Below are 12,684 nucleotides of genomic sequence, written 5' to 3'. Positions count from 1 at the left end.
AATACTGAAAAATAAAACCAAAACGGGAGGTATCACCATCCCAGACTTCAGCCTCTACTACAAAGCTGTCATCCTCAAGACAGTATGGTATTGGCACAAAAACAGACACATAGACCAATGGAACAGAATTGAGAACTCAGAAGTGGACCCAAAAGTATACAGCCAACTGATCTTTGACAAAGCAGGAAAGAATATCCAATGGAAAAAAGACAGCCTTTTTAACAGATGGTGTTGGGAGAACTGGACAGCAACATGCAGAAGAATGAAACTAGATCATTTTCTCACACCATGCACAAAAATCAACTCAAAATGGATAAAGGACCTGAACGTGAGACAGGAAACTATCAACACCCTAGAGGAGAAAGCAGGAAACAACCTCCTTGACCTCCACCGCAGCAACTTCTTACTTGACACATCCCCAAAAGCAAGGGAATCGAGAGCAAAAATAAACTGTTGGGACCTCATCAAGATTAAAAGCTTCTGCACAGCCAAGGAAACAACCCAGAAAATTAATAGGCAACCAACGGAATGGGAAAAGATAGTTGCAAATGACATATCAGATAAAGGGTTAATATCCAGAATCTATAAGGAACTCACCAAACTCCACGCCCGAAAAACAAACAACCCAGTGAAGAAATGGGCAGAAGACATGAACAGACACTTCTCCAAAGAGGACATCCAGATGGCCAACAGACACATGAAACGATGCTCAGCATCCCTCCTCATCAGGGAAATACAAATCAAAACCACACTGAGATACCACCTCACGCCAGTCAGAGTGGCTAAAATGAGCAAATCAGAGAACTCTAGATGCTGGCGAGGATGTGGAGAAACGGGCACCCTCCTGCACTGTTGGTGGGAATGTAAACTGGTACAGCCCCTCTGGAAAACAGTGTGGAGGTTCCTCAGGAAACTAACAATAGAACTCCCTTATGACCCAGCAATAGCACTGCTAGGAATTTACCCAAGGGATACAGAAATGCTGAGGCATAGGAGCACATGTACCCCAATGTTCATAGCAGCACTCTCCACAATAGCTAAAACATGGAAAGAGCCTAAGTGTCCATCAACAGATGAATGGATCAAGAAGATGTGGTTTATCTATACCATGGAATACTACATGGCAATGAGAAACAATGAAATCTGGCCATGTGTAGCAACATGGATGGACCTTGAGGGTGTTATGCTGAGCGAAATAAGTCAGGCAGAGAAGGACAAATACCATATGTTTGCACGTATAGGAGGATTAGGAGGAACTTGACGGAGGACCAAGGGGGAGAAGAAGGGCGGAAATGGTGGGGGAAAGGGAGAGAGGCAAACCATGAGAGACTCTTGAATGCTGACAAAAACTGAGGACTGATGGATGTGGGGGGGAGGGGGGGATGGGCATGAAGGAGGGCACTTTGGGGATGAGCACTGAGTGTTATGTAGAAACTAATTTGACAATAAACTATTTGTAAAAAAAAAAAAAAAAAAAAAAAAGAAAACAGAAATGCAGGCTTACAGAGGTCAAATGATTAACTCAAATTGACCCAAATGGGGGTTGGGGGGGGAGAAAAACAAAGAAAACCCCTGAAGAAAAATCAGAGTTCACACTCAGGGCTCCAATTACCCATTCTGTAGGTTTCTGGAAGCTTGGCACAATCACATTATGCCTTATTTATGTCATTAGAAGTTATTTGCATTTCAACACTTAGATTTCCCCTGTACTGGATTCTCAAGGTCTTGGAAGTTAAATTGAACTCAAGGATTGGGCTACCTAAGAGGGGAAAACAAAAACCAAAAAAACAACACCTGCCCTCATTCTTCTTTGTTAAGGCTAGCTCGAAATGGGGCAAAAATAAATACGTTCTCACGGAAAAACAATACTACGTTGAGCTCCACTTCCCATCAGTAAATTCATGACTGCCAGCTTGTTTTAAGAGTGGGTGTTCTTAACAGCAGGGAATTCTGGTTGACTGGAGACCAGAGAATGAACAGGAGGGCGGTGAGGAGAAAAACTCTCAGGTGCACACCCAACGTACGACTGTCTACTTTCTCCTTCCACATCTGAGTCAACTCCATCTTGCCCCACCCACCACTGGCCTTTCTCGGGGTCTCAGGTTTTGAGTTGACTGGGTGCTCAGCAGTAGGCCGCAACTCTTCTTCACATGAAAGGACAAATCTGAAGGTACCTATTACAAGGCTGTGAGCAGAGAGACAAAGGCCTGGCTGCTGACACCCTCCCACTAACTTGGGTTTTAATGGTGGGTTTAATTTCCTCGTGCTAGCTGAAAGAAAGGGAAAAAAGTGAGCGGAAAGAGCCAGGCCGTGGGTAGTGGCGGCGGTGGGGAAGCGACAGCTGTTGTATTCATGGTTAATCAGGTGTGTCTGTCTTTGTGTCGCATCTGTCTGCTACTGTTGCCGGGCCACATGTGAAAGGGGACGGAGGCGAAGGGGCCATTCATGTTCAAAGCCAGCAGCACTGACCTCTGCTTCGTTCTCCTTGGGGTAGGCGAGCTTGTCTATTTAACTTTCCCCATTATAGGAAGCTGTAATTCTACTGGATTAGCCCACCCTAACCATTTTGGCCTGACGGATGCAAGCTGCATCCAGAATGCCGTAAATCTGCCTGGAGAAGGAAGGCTCTTCCCTCCTCCCCTGAGTCTCCTTTGGGATTCCGTTTGATTTGTCAAACAAGAGAAAACCGGAAAGAGAAAGAGAAAAAAAGAGAACTCAGGGCATCTTGGTTCACCTTCCATCTGAAACTGACCGACACCCCGAGTGTGTATTTCCTCTAACAATCGTCGGGAACGGTAGAGCTTCTCTGCATCATGGTGTGTCATGGCTAGAACCCTGTTTGCCTCCTGAGCGGTTCATCTCATGAGTCCCACACAAGTGTGGTGTTGGCTCTGCACCTCAGTCATCTCCCTGGCACCGAAGCCTCCTCCGCCTTCGCTCCAGTCTGTGCCCTCCCCGCTGCCCATGTACGGAGGGCAGCTGCGGAGCACAGAGGCCCTTCTGGCTCCTCCGGGGGCCAGCGCTGCGCTGTACATACCGCTGGCCTGTCTCTGCTAGCCAGGACTCCTCCTGGCATGTGTAGAAATAGCTGAAGTGCAAACAGTGCCCACTCTCCACACCCCACTTGGAGAAGACCAAGTTCCAAGGTCTTCTCCAGCGGAAGGCGTCAAACTAAGCACCTCCTACCAGTGGTTTTGGGGGCTTAATCTCACCCCCTTGGAGGTACCTTGCTTTTAGCTCTTCTCCTTCTGGCTTTCTTCTTCTAGTCCCCCCAGAGGGCCAACCCTCTGCTTCTTGGAGTATTGGTAGTATTGGTCGTCCTCAGCATTTCCAAGACCAGGGAGCTTTAGCTCAAATTTGGACTTTCCTTAAGAATCAGTTGTCACCCACTTTGTCAACAGAGCTTGCAACACGCAAATCTATTTTGGTTTAAGCCATTTTTCAATACAGGCTCTAGTATTCACCTCGTCATGTTAATTCTTCTTGTGGGGAAGCTGGGTTTAGGCTTTATTGACACTTTTGGTGTGTGTGTGTGTGTGTGTGTGTACATGTATGTATATATGTTCATATATACACATGTACATACATATTTAAAAAACATATTCACATATATCTCTAGCTATCCATCTATTATCTTCTTTCTATCTGGACCTTATTATCTACCATTTATCTATTATCTACTATTTATCTATCATCTTATTATCTACTATCTCTCTATTACCTTATCACCTATCTATCTATCTACCTACCTATCTATCGATCTATCATCTTATTATCTACTATCTATCACCTATCTATTATCTATTATCTATCTATTGATCTATCAATCTATCATTTTATAATCTACTATTACCTTATTATCTATCTATCTATCTACCTATCTATCTTTAATATCAAAATTGTTACCTTCCCAGTGTGTGGGCTATCATGAACACAGCTGAGTTTGCTGTAAAAGCCTGTGCTCATTGCCATGGCTGTATTATTGAGTTCTAGCTTTGGGGTCGGGAAGCTTTTGTTTCACTGATGCTGAAGGATTTCGGAAAACGATCCCACTGCCCGATTCCCTCTGATAACCCCTGGATCTCCTCACTTCCATGAAGTCACTAGGCAGCTATGAAGCTCATAATAAAAGTCTAGCACTCTGCCAGGCTCCTTGAGGCTTTCGGGAACTCATCACCTTGCGAGAGACCAAAGACTACACGAATGAATGAAGCAATAACAAAGCTGGGCTGGACAATTTTTTAATAACTTAAAAAAGATCAAAGCTTAATTTACATTCAGAAAAGTGCACAAATCCTAATTGTATAGCTCGGTGAATTATCACAGAGTAAATATACTTAGGTAACCACCACCCAGATCAAGAAATAATATTACTGCAGCTGGAGGCTTTTTTGAATTTCTCCCCATGTGGGAACTTCATTACATGTAAAACCATTCTTCTGCAATACAGGTTGGGACTGAGATTTAGACTTGATTACGGGGGCTACAGCAATTCTGAGATGGACAGTTTCCCGTTAGCTGGAAGGGATTTGCCCCTGGCAGGGTTTTAAAGACTCGGGCTGGCCTTCTAAGGCTGGACTTGAGGAGATCCAGGTGGGCTGGTGAGTGTGATGCTCTTGACGGTAGGGGAGGACATAGGAGATTTTGGCATCCCTTTTTAATTAGCTCTATTCGTGCCTTGGATAAACCTCGCTGGCTACTCTGTTACCAGTGCTCAGAGCTTTGGCATACCTTTCAAAAACATGGTGGTAAAAATAGACACGCTATAAAATTTGCCATTACTTAGCCAGTTAGGTGTACAACGCATCTCGGGAACTCTTCTCTTGCCAATTGAAACTCTGTACCCATTAAACAGTAACACTCTCCTCCTCCCTGCCCCCAGCCCCTGGGAAATACCATTCTACTTTCTGTCTCCAGGAATTTTATTGCTCTAATGACTTCATGTAAGTGGAATTATATAGTATTTGTGCTTTTGTGACTGGCTTATTACACTGAGCATCATGTCCTGAAGTTTCATCCATATCGGAGCATGTGTCAGAATTTCCTTGCTTTCTAAGCCTGAATAATGTTGTATGTATTGAGTAATAATGTATGTACCACATTTTGTTTATCTGTTCATGTGTCGATGTACACTTGAGTCGCTTCTGCCTTTTGGCTATTGTGAACAGTGTTAGATCCCATGGGCGTTCTGTCTTTAATTAAAAAAATTTTTTTAACATTTATTCATTTTTGAGAGACAGAGGCAGGGCGTGAGTGGGGGAGGGGCAGACAGCTAGGGAGACACTGGATCTGAAGCAGGCTCCAGGCTCTGAGCTGACAGCACAAAGCCCAATGTGGGGCTCGAACCCACAAACCGTGAGATCATGACCTGAGCCCCAGCTGGATGCTTGACCGACTGAGCCACCCAGGCACCCCCCTATCTTTAATCTTTTTGAGGAACCATCAAAACCATTACTTGTTTTCATAATGGCCCCACCATTCTGGTGTCCCTTTCACCTGGACTGTTTCCTCCTGACTAGCCTCCCGGATGGCATTGGCAGGAGCCTGGCGTGTGGATTGAGGTGGTGGCCATTGTTAGCATGGGGGTCTGGGCTCTGTGTGTGCCTGTCTAGAGAATTTAGACCCAATGAGGCAGGCTGGAGACACGGCAATCATGGTGGGTATTGGTGACACCAAGAAAGAGAGTGGGATTTGCCCAAAGACAAATAATGTGTGCTTTCATTTGTGGGGGAACAGGAGACAAGGAGGTTCTTGATTGCCTACTACTTGTTCAGCCTATCACCTCTGAAATTTTTTCATGTTTTAGGTGTGTCAGAATAATTACAGGACAGATGGTGAAGAAGAGGAAGGGAAATGATGGACAATAAAGTAATTGTGGAAGCCATACACTTTTTGCCCGATAGATTCTGGGGGACAAACGTGCTATTTCCAAAGGTACTCCTTGGAAATACAGGTGCTAGGGTGTGAGTTTAGTGCTGGCTCTTAATGCCAGAAACACCAGTATATTGAATATTCAAGCAATTTTAAGTATTTCTGGCTTCTAAATTTTGATGCTTCATTGCTAGGGCCAGCATAGCATTAGCATCCATTTGAAGGACGCAATTTGTGGATCATTGGGGTAAAAGCTTTCATGGCTGATTTAGGGGACTCATAGTTATTGCTAAAAGAATATCCCACCCCTTTCAAATCTGTTAGCGTTGGTCTCCTCCCTTTTCATTGTGGAAAGAACTTCAGTAATAGTACATATTTTTTCTTAATTTTAAAACTAATATGCAGCTACTACTGAAAATGTTTAAAGCAAAAAAAATACATACCCTATCCAAAGGGTATTATTTAATGGTTTGTTTCCCTCTCCTCCAGAATGTTCTGTATACTTGAGGCATATACATACATACACACAAATGCTTGAGGTACACAGTTTAGTTTCTACTACTTAGAACCCAAACACGACTATTTTATACAAACATGTAGATAATATATTTATGCAACCCTTTACCATTATAAGGTAAAGTGTTTCATATAGTGTTGAGCCTCACCCAAAGTATTTAAAGTTGGTATTATTCCCCTTTAACAGAAAAGAGGCTGGAGAGATTAAGGCCTTTGTCCAAATGTACACTACGTGTTGGAAATGGAAGTTAGGATAAGAATCCGTGTCTTTGAAGTAAAGCTCTGTCCGCCTAATTTTCTTCTCCATCATGGGGTCTGTAGTGATTATTGGAGTCCAGACACCACTTTGCAGAAAGACTCCAAGACGCTACCTGCACACCACCTTCATACAACTTACTGATCTTGATCTCTCCATGGTGTCAATTTATAAAACACTTTATCTTATACTTGTGGGTACACCGAACTCATTTAAATAGAAATGAGATATAATAAGAATTGAGGCTATCGGAAGAGGCCAACCTGCAATAGAATCTTAGAGAAGACAGTTGTTAGCCAGGAAAGCATTTTTAGTATTCATGGGCATGTTGGCACTAGCTTATTTGTAAAGTTGCTTTGATAATGTATGTGGCTTGAACCTTTTTTGATAGGGATTTGTAAGAAGGAAAGTGGGGTAATCTTCTTACTCAGCTGAGTTTCAGATCAAATGGTAAAGAAGTCTGGATCTGCCTCTTTGATATAGAACAATAGCTATTTCTTTCCTGCTGACTTTATTCTTTTTAAGTACATAAGTTAACGAGGAACCATTTACCTAAAGATCTGTTCTCTTACCTAGTACATGCTGGGAACATGGCCATCGATGTGAAGGAGGAACAGAGTGCTTCTGGGAGTTTGGAGGGGAATTCTCTTAACTTTTCAATTTCACAGTAGCTGTGCAGGGAATTGTGGATGGCTCATGTTTTATTTCCTTTTGTTATAAAATATTCATAGTTTGCAAAACTAAAAGTTATGGGCTTTGTGTCCTTTAGTTGCTACTCCCTGTGAGGAAGGTTGAGACAGAGAAAGAAGATGCAGGAATGGCCATGTTGGTGGAGAATACTGCTGCTCATAACTGATACATAGACAGGAGGGGGAAAGAGATTTACCACTTCAGTTCTGTGCTGCTTAGGACTAGATTCAGTTTCCCAGGGGCCAGAAATGTAATGGTGGCATAAAAAAAGATAAATTTAATTTCTGTCTCGCATAAAAGATGTTCAGAGAGGGCAGTTCAGGGCTGGCATGGTTCCTCTATGAGGTCTGCAGGCACAAAGTTTCCTTCTCATTCATTTGTCTGTCATTCTTAGGATGCAGTTTTTGTCTTTAAGGCTTTTATGATCCAAGATGGTTGCTAGAGCTCCAGCCATCATCTCTGGGCTCCTTTTAAAGAGGAGGGAACTTTCCAGAAATTCCATGTAATATTTCTGCTTATATTTCATTGTCTAAAACCTAGTATTCTGTTCACACTTAGCTACAAGGTGGGCTGGGGGAATATAGTATTTATTATGGTGGCAATAAACTGGGATACAAATTGAGGTTCTGGGACTGAAAAATAGAGAAATAGATATTGAGAGGAGCATAGCATTCTTGGACCCAGGCCACCCATTTTGCTCCCCAAATACCCACACATGCCATTCTCCTACCTCCCCGTTACCTGGATCATGATGATAATGACTGGAGTCTCAGAGCTATCTTGGACCAAGATGTAAACTTGGGAATGAAAGCCACACACAGCAGAGCAGGCATGTGCGTCTCCGCCACGGTGGGGCTGTGGACAGACTCCCTCTAGACTTCTGTGTGAAGGAGAAATACGCATCTGTTTTTATGAAGTCCTTTCTATTAGGACTTAATTAGGGTTAGGGTATTGAGGGAGGCAGCCGAGCTTAATGTTAACTGATACAAGTATAATATGAACTTATCAAATAGCTTTCTTTTTAAGATTGTGTCTTACTTGGCTCACTAGTGTAGGTGGACTGCCCATCCGCTTATCCACAGCACCACATATACAAAGATGGCTAAGCTGGTAGCCCCAGGGGTTCACGTTCCAGGGAGGGACACACAAATCAATACTGTTAAGGGACTCTAGTTACTTTAGTAGAAATCTGTATAGAGTGGAGCTCAGAGACATCTACAATATTCTCTGCTGCCATCTTTAGACTGAAAAAAAAAACTTTTATAAGTAAATTTGGGGTGTTGACCATCACGTACTTTTCTTCATTACTAACTAAAAATTTCATCATATTAATCACCTAGAAGTATTGCTCAGATACACAAAATTTGCGTTCCCGCCCCCCCCCCCCCCATATCAGAGGATGATGTTATCCGATTAAACGCTAATCTTCTCTTGAGAAACTTTCGGTATAATTGGAGCAGAATATCTTTACATAAAACTGAAGACAGATTGGCTATTTATCATCTGCTCACGAGGTTTTCAAGAGCATTTTCATGAGAAGAAATGTACTTTTCACGTGAGTTTTTTGTTTAAGTTTATTTATTTATTTTTGAGAGAGAGTCAGAGACAGAGAATCCCAAGCAGGCTCTACACTGTCAGCACAGAGCCCAACGAGGGGCTCGAACTCACAAACAGTGCGATCATGCCTTGAGCCGAAACCAAGAGTTGGATGATTAACTGAGCCACCCAGGTGCCCCTCCATGTTAGTGTTTAGAGTAAGCCAAGTCCTTATTTACTTATTACTGTTGGCATTGCAATAGCCATCACAGCACTGATGTCTTCCAAACAGTTATCGCCTGATTTGATTTTCCATAGCAACCGCTATTTTATGGGCAAGACAACCGAAGCTGATAGAATCTAGGCTACTTGCCCAAGGTCACGCCACTGGCAAACAGCAGAGCCAGGATTTGAATTCAGGTCCAGGACTCCTTTTTTCGTATTCCATTCGTGCGCTGATCACAACCTTCCACGGAGATTGAGCCATGAAACAGCAGAAGGAGGTGGAAGGTTAGCGGAAGCTGAAGGGGAAAAGAAGTTAAGCCCTTCTGGAGTTTTCCTGCTCAGCTAGAAAAACACTGCTGCGGTTATCAGGTAATTGAAGTGTCAACGTGACACTGTCAGAGGGGCTGAATGAATTTGTTCCTGTTGGCCTATATGTGGCTGTTAAATGAGCTGCACAATTGCAGTTTTTTAGGTGAAGAAACGCTCTGGCTGCCGTGGGAGTTCCTCTTTAGAAGCAACCCCACGAACATGCAAAATCAATGTCGCTGGAGTTTTGGCTTATGTGACTGCTTCCGACACTGTCTGATCCTTACGTTAAAGAGACATTTGCCATTTGCCAGGACTGAGACTGGGAACATTGTGGAGGCGTTGCTGCACAAACGTCGCATGCTCTGCTTCCTTGGTGTGTTTTCATTGCAAAGTCTGGGTCACCCGGGGGGGTCTCCCCCTGTCCTTTGACATTCATGAATTATCGCTCACACTCCTGATGAGCTTGAAGAACAAACCTCCATTGTCTCCCCCATATTGGAGGTGAGAGAACGCTAGCCTTCCTTGGCTTCACTTTTTACCTCTATCTTCCCGGACCCTTTTTCTTTTTCTTTCTCTTGATTTGTGTCCTTCTTCCTGCAGATGGACTACCCACTCCCTGTGTAACTGTCTCCACTGTCCTGGCACGCCACCCCTCTGTGCTCCCACTTTGCAGCTAGAGAAATGGCGAGCTGTATAGAAATGCTGTTCAGTGGTCCTCTGGATTTCCAGTGTCATCACCCCTGAGCTTGGTTCAGCTGCCTAGACAGTTGGAAAGAAATAAGCCCAAGCCCTTGTCTTCCCAGTGATCAACTAAGTTTAGTGTTGGTTAGTGGCATATGCACCTTTGATCCATTGTCATTTCCATTTCTGGGACACACCTCTTCCAGAGACCAAGGTCTTTCACTCATAGAAGCGGACAGGTGACTTGACATAGCATGTATTTGATATAACAGATCCTGGAGGTCAGGTCTCACAGACACTTAGAAAGAGTTGTCTTTTAATTGTTTGTTGAGGAGGTAGGAGTGGTGTTATAATCCTTATCACAATGGGAGACAGTCAAGAAATCTTTCAGTAAAGGGGAGCCTGGGTGGCTCAGTCAGTTAAGCATCTGACCTTTTTTAAAAAAAGTTTTAAATGTTTTTATTTATTTTTGAGAGAGAGAAACAGAGCATATTTTGGGGAGCGGCAGAGAGAGGGAGACACAGAGGCTGAAGCAGGCTCCAGGCTCTGAGCTGTCAACACAGAGCCTGGTGTGGGGCTCAAACTCATGAACCCTGAAATCATGCCCTGAGTCTAAGTCAGACGCTTAACCAACTGAGCCACCCAGCGCCCCACATTTGACCCTTGATTTCGGCTAAAGTCATGATCTCAGGGTTCCTGAGTTTGAGCCCCTCATCAGATTCTGTGCTGACAGTGTGAACCTGCTTGAGATCTTCTCTCTTTCTCTCTCTGCTCCTCCCCAACTCATGCTTTCTTTCCCTCCCTCTCTCTCTCTCTCAAAAATAAATAAACATTAAAAAAGGAGAAATCTTTTAGCAAAAATGTGATAGCCATCTACCTTTCTCCCCCTCTCCCTTTGGAGATAGTTTTTAAAACGTCCCCTTCTCATTGCCCTAGGAATGTTCTTAAATAAATAGCACATGGTGATGAGCCTGTGGCCTGGAGAATCTCCCCAGACCCCATGACTGTCCACTCCTAGTGTTGACAATACATTTTTTACACCACATTTTGGACAATAGCCTATTAAAAAATGATGGTGGTTCACTTTTTAGGGAATTAGGAAGTATATAAAACAACAAAAAATAGTGATCATCCATAATGATGATAAACTTGTCATGTTTTATCATTTCCTTTGTAAAGGTTAATAGGGCCTTGATAGAGGATTACACAATTGTTACTGTCATTGGAGATTATGGAAATTTGGCGAGTGCATTTTAAGGAAGGCAGTGCCTTGGTTCCCTTTAAAGTGCTGGAATCTTCTATGAGTCAGTTAACAGGAGCAGTTTTTCTTTGTGCTCCATTGTCTGACGTCAACAATTCCAGCGGTAGGCATCTTAGGGTGTCTGAGAAGTCAGTGTTCTCAACCATGGTGTCCACAGTGCATGTAAGAAAGAATGTGTTAATTAATAAGAGTTGAAATGTCAAAGTTTTGAATAATTTACTTTGTTAATACATTATAATGCATTCCATAAAGAGCCCCCATAAGGGTGTTGTTTTTAGGTTCTTGCATTCTGATATCCTTTCTGCATTGGGAGAGAAATGGGTGGGTATACATCTGGCCTGTGGGTATGCTTATGGGGCCATATTGGTGTGAGCATCATCTGGATCGTGAAGTGGATTCACAAGAAACGTAGAGGCTTGTGGTCACAAGTTGTGCCTGGACTACTCACACCTTCAGAGGAAATGGTTGTTTTCCACTGGAGAGAGACCCATTAGACCACTCCAGTTACTGGTGAGGAGGGAAACAGGATGGTGGTAGAGTATATGGGGTCTATATACTTTAATTCTCCATCATAATCTGAGTTTCTGAGGTGGAGACTCGATTGAGATTATTATTATGTATTTAAATGCCCCATAAAGTGAACTGATATAAGCTATATTCAGACTTTGGTTATTAACTAAGTCAGAAATTTCCAGCAAGAAAACAGAGAAGATAGGCCTCCTGTGGAGAAAATAGCTAAAGTCTGCCCTATTGGTACAGGTAGCCATTTCTGACAGGAGGCAAAGGCTGCCATTTTTTTCTTCTGGCATCGTCTGCACTCAGCAGAAAGGGTCACCCCTGCAGATTCTTTTCCTCACTCCATAGTTTTCATTGATCCGTTCTCCTGCTCTCTGAGTTACAGAATCAATCCTCCATAGATTTTTTTTTTTGTGGAGAACCGCTATGGTAGAGGTAGAACTGAGCCATTTGTACTTCACTTGAGGACTTCCAGGCTTGACCCTTCCCCAGTTTATCTGAACGCAGGAACACCCGATAATCCCATGGCTCTGTGGTCGGGGTCACTCACTGAGGCAGGATGGCTGCCCAGGTGTCGGGAGATGTAAAATCGCAGCTTTTGTTTTTACTTCCAGGTCTTTCTCAGTTTTCTTTCCAAGGGCCCAGGCAGTTGTTATTTCATTTCAAACTCTCCCTTGCAGTTGGCTTGTCAACCTGGAAGAAGAAAGTTCTTATGCTTGGGTATATGTTAATAAACATATATTAAGTTTATTCATTTATTTTGAGGTGGAGGAAGGGCAGAGAGAGAGATAGAGAGAATCTCATGCAGGCTCCCCACTGTCAG

This window comes from Hyaena hyaena, unplaced genomic scaffold (assembly GCF_003009895.1).
Source record: "Hyaena hyaena isolate Hyena2069 unplaced genomic scaffold, ASM300989v1 scaffold_389, whole genome shotgun sequence".
In the NCBI taxonomy this organism is placed as follows: Eukaryota; Metazoa; Chordata; class Mammalia; order Carnivora; family Hyaenidae; genus Hyaena; species Hyaena hyaena.
Note: the sequence above shows the minus strand (reverse complement) of the source record.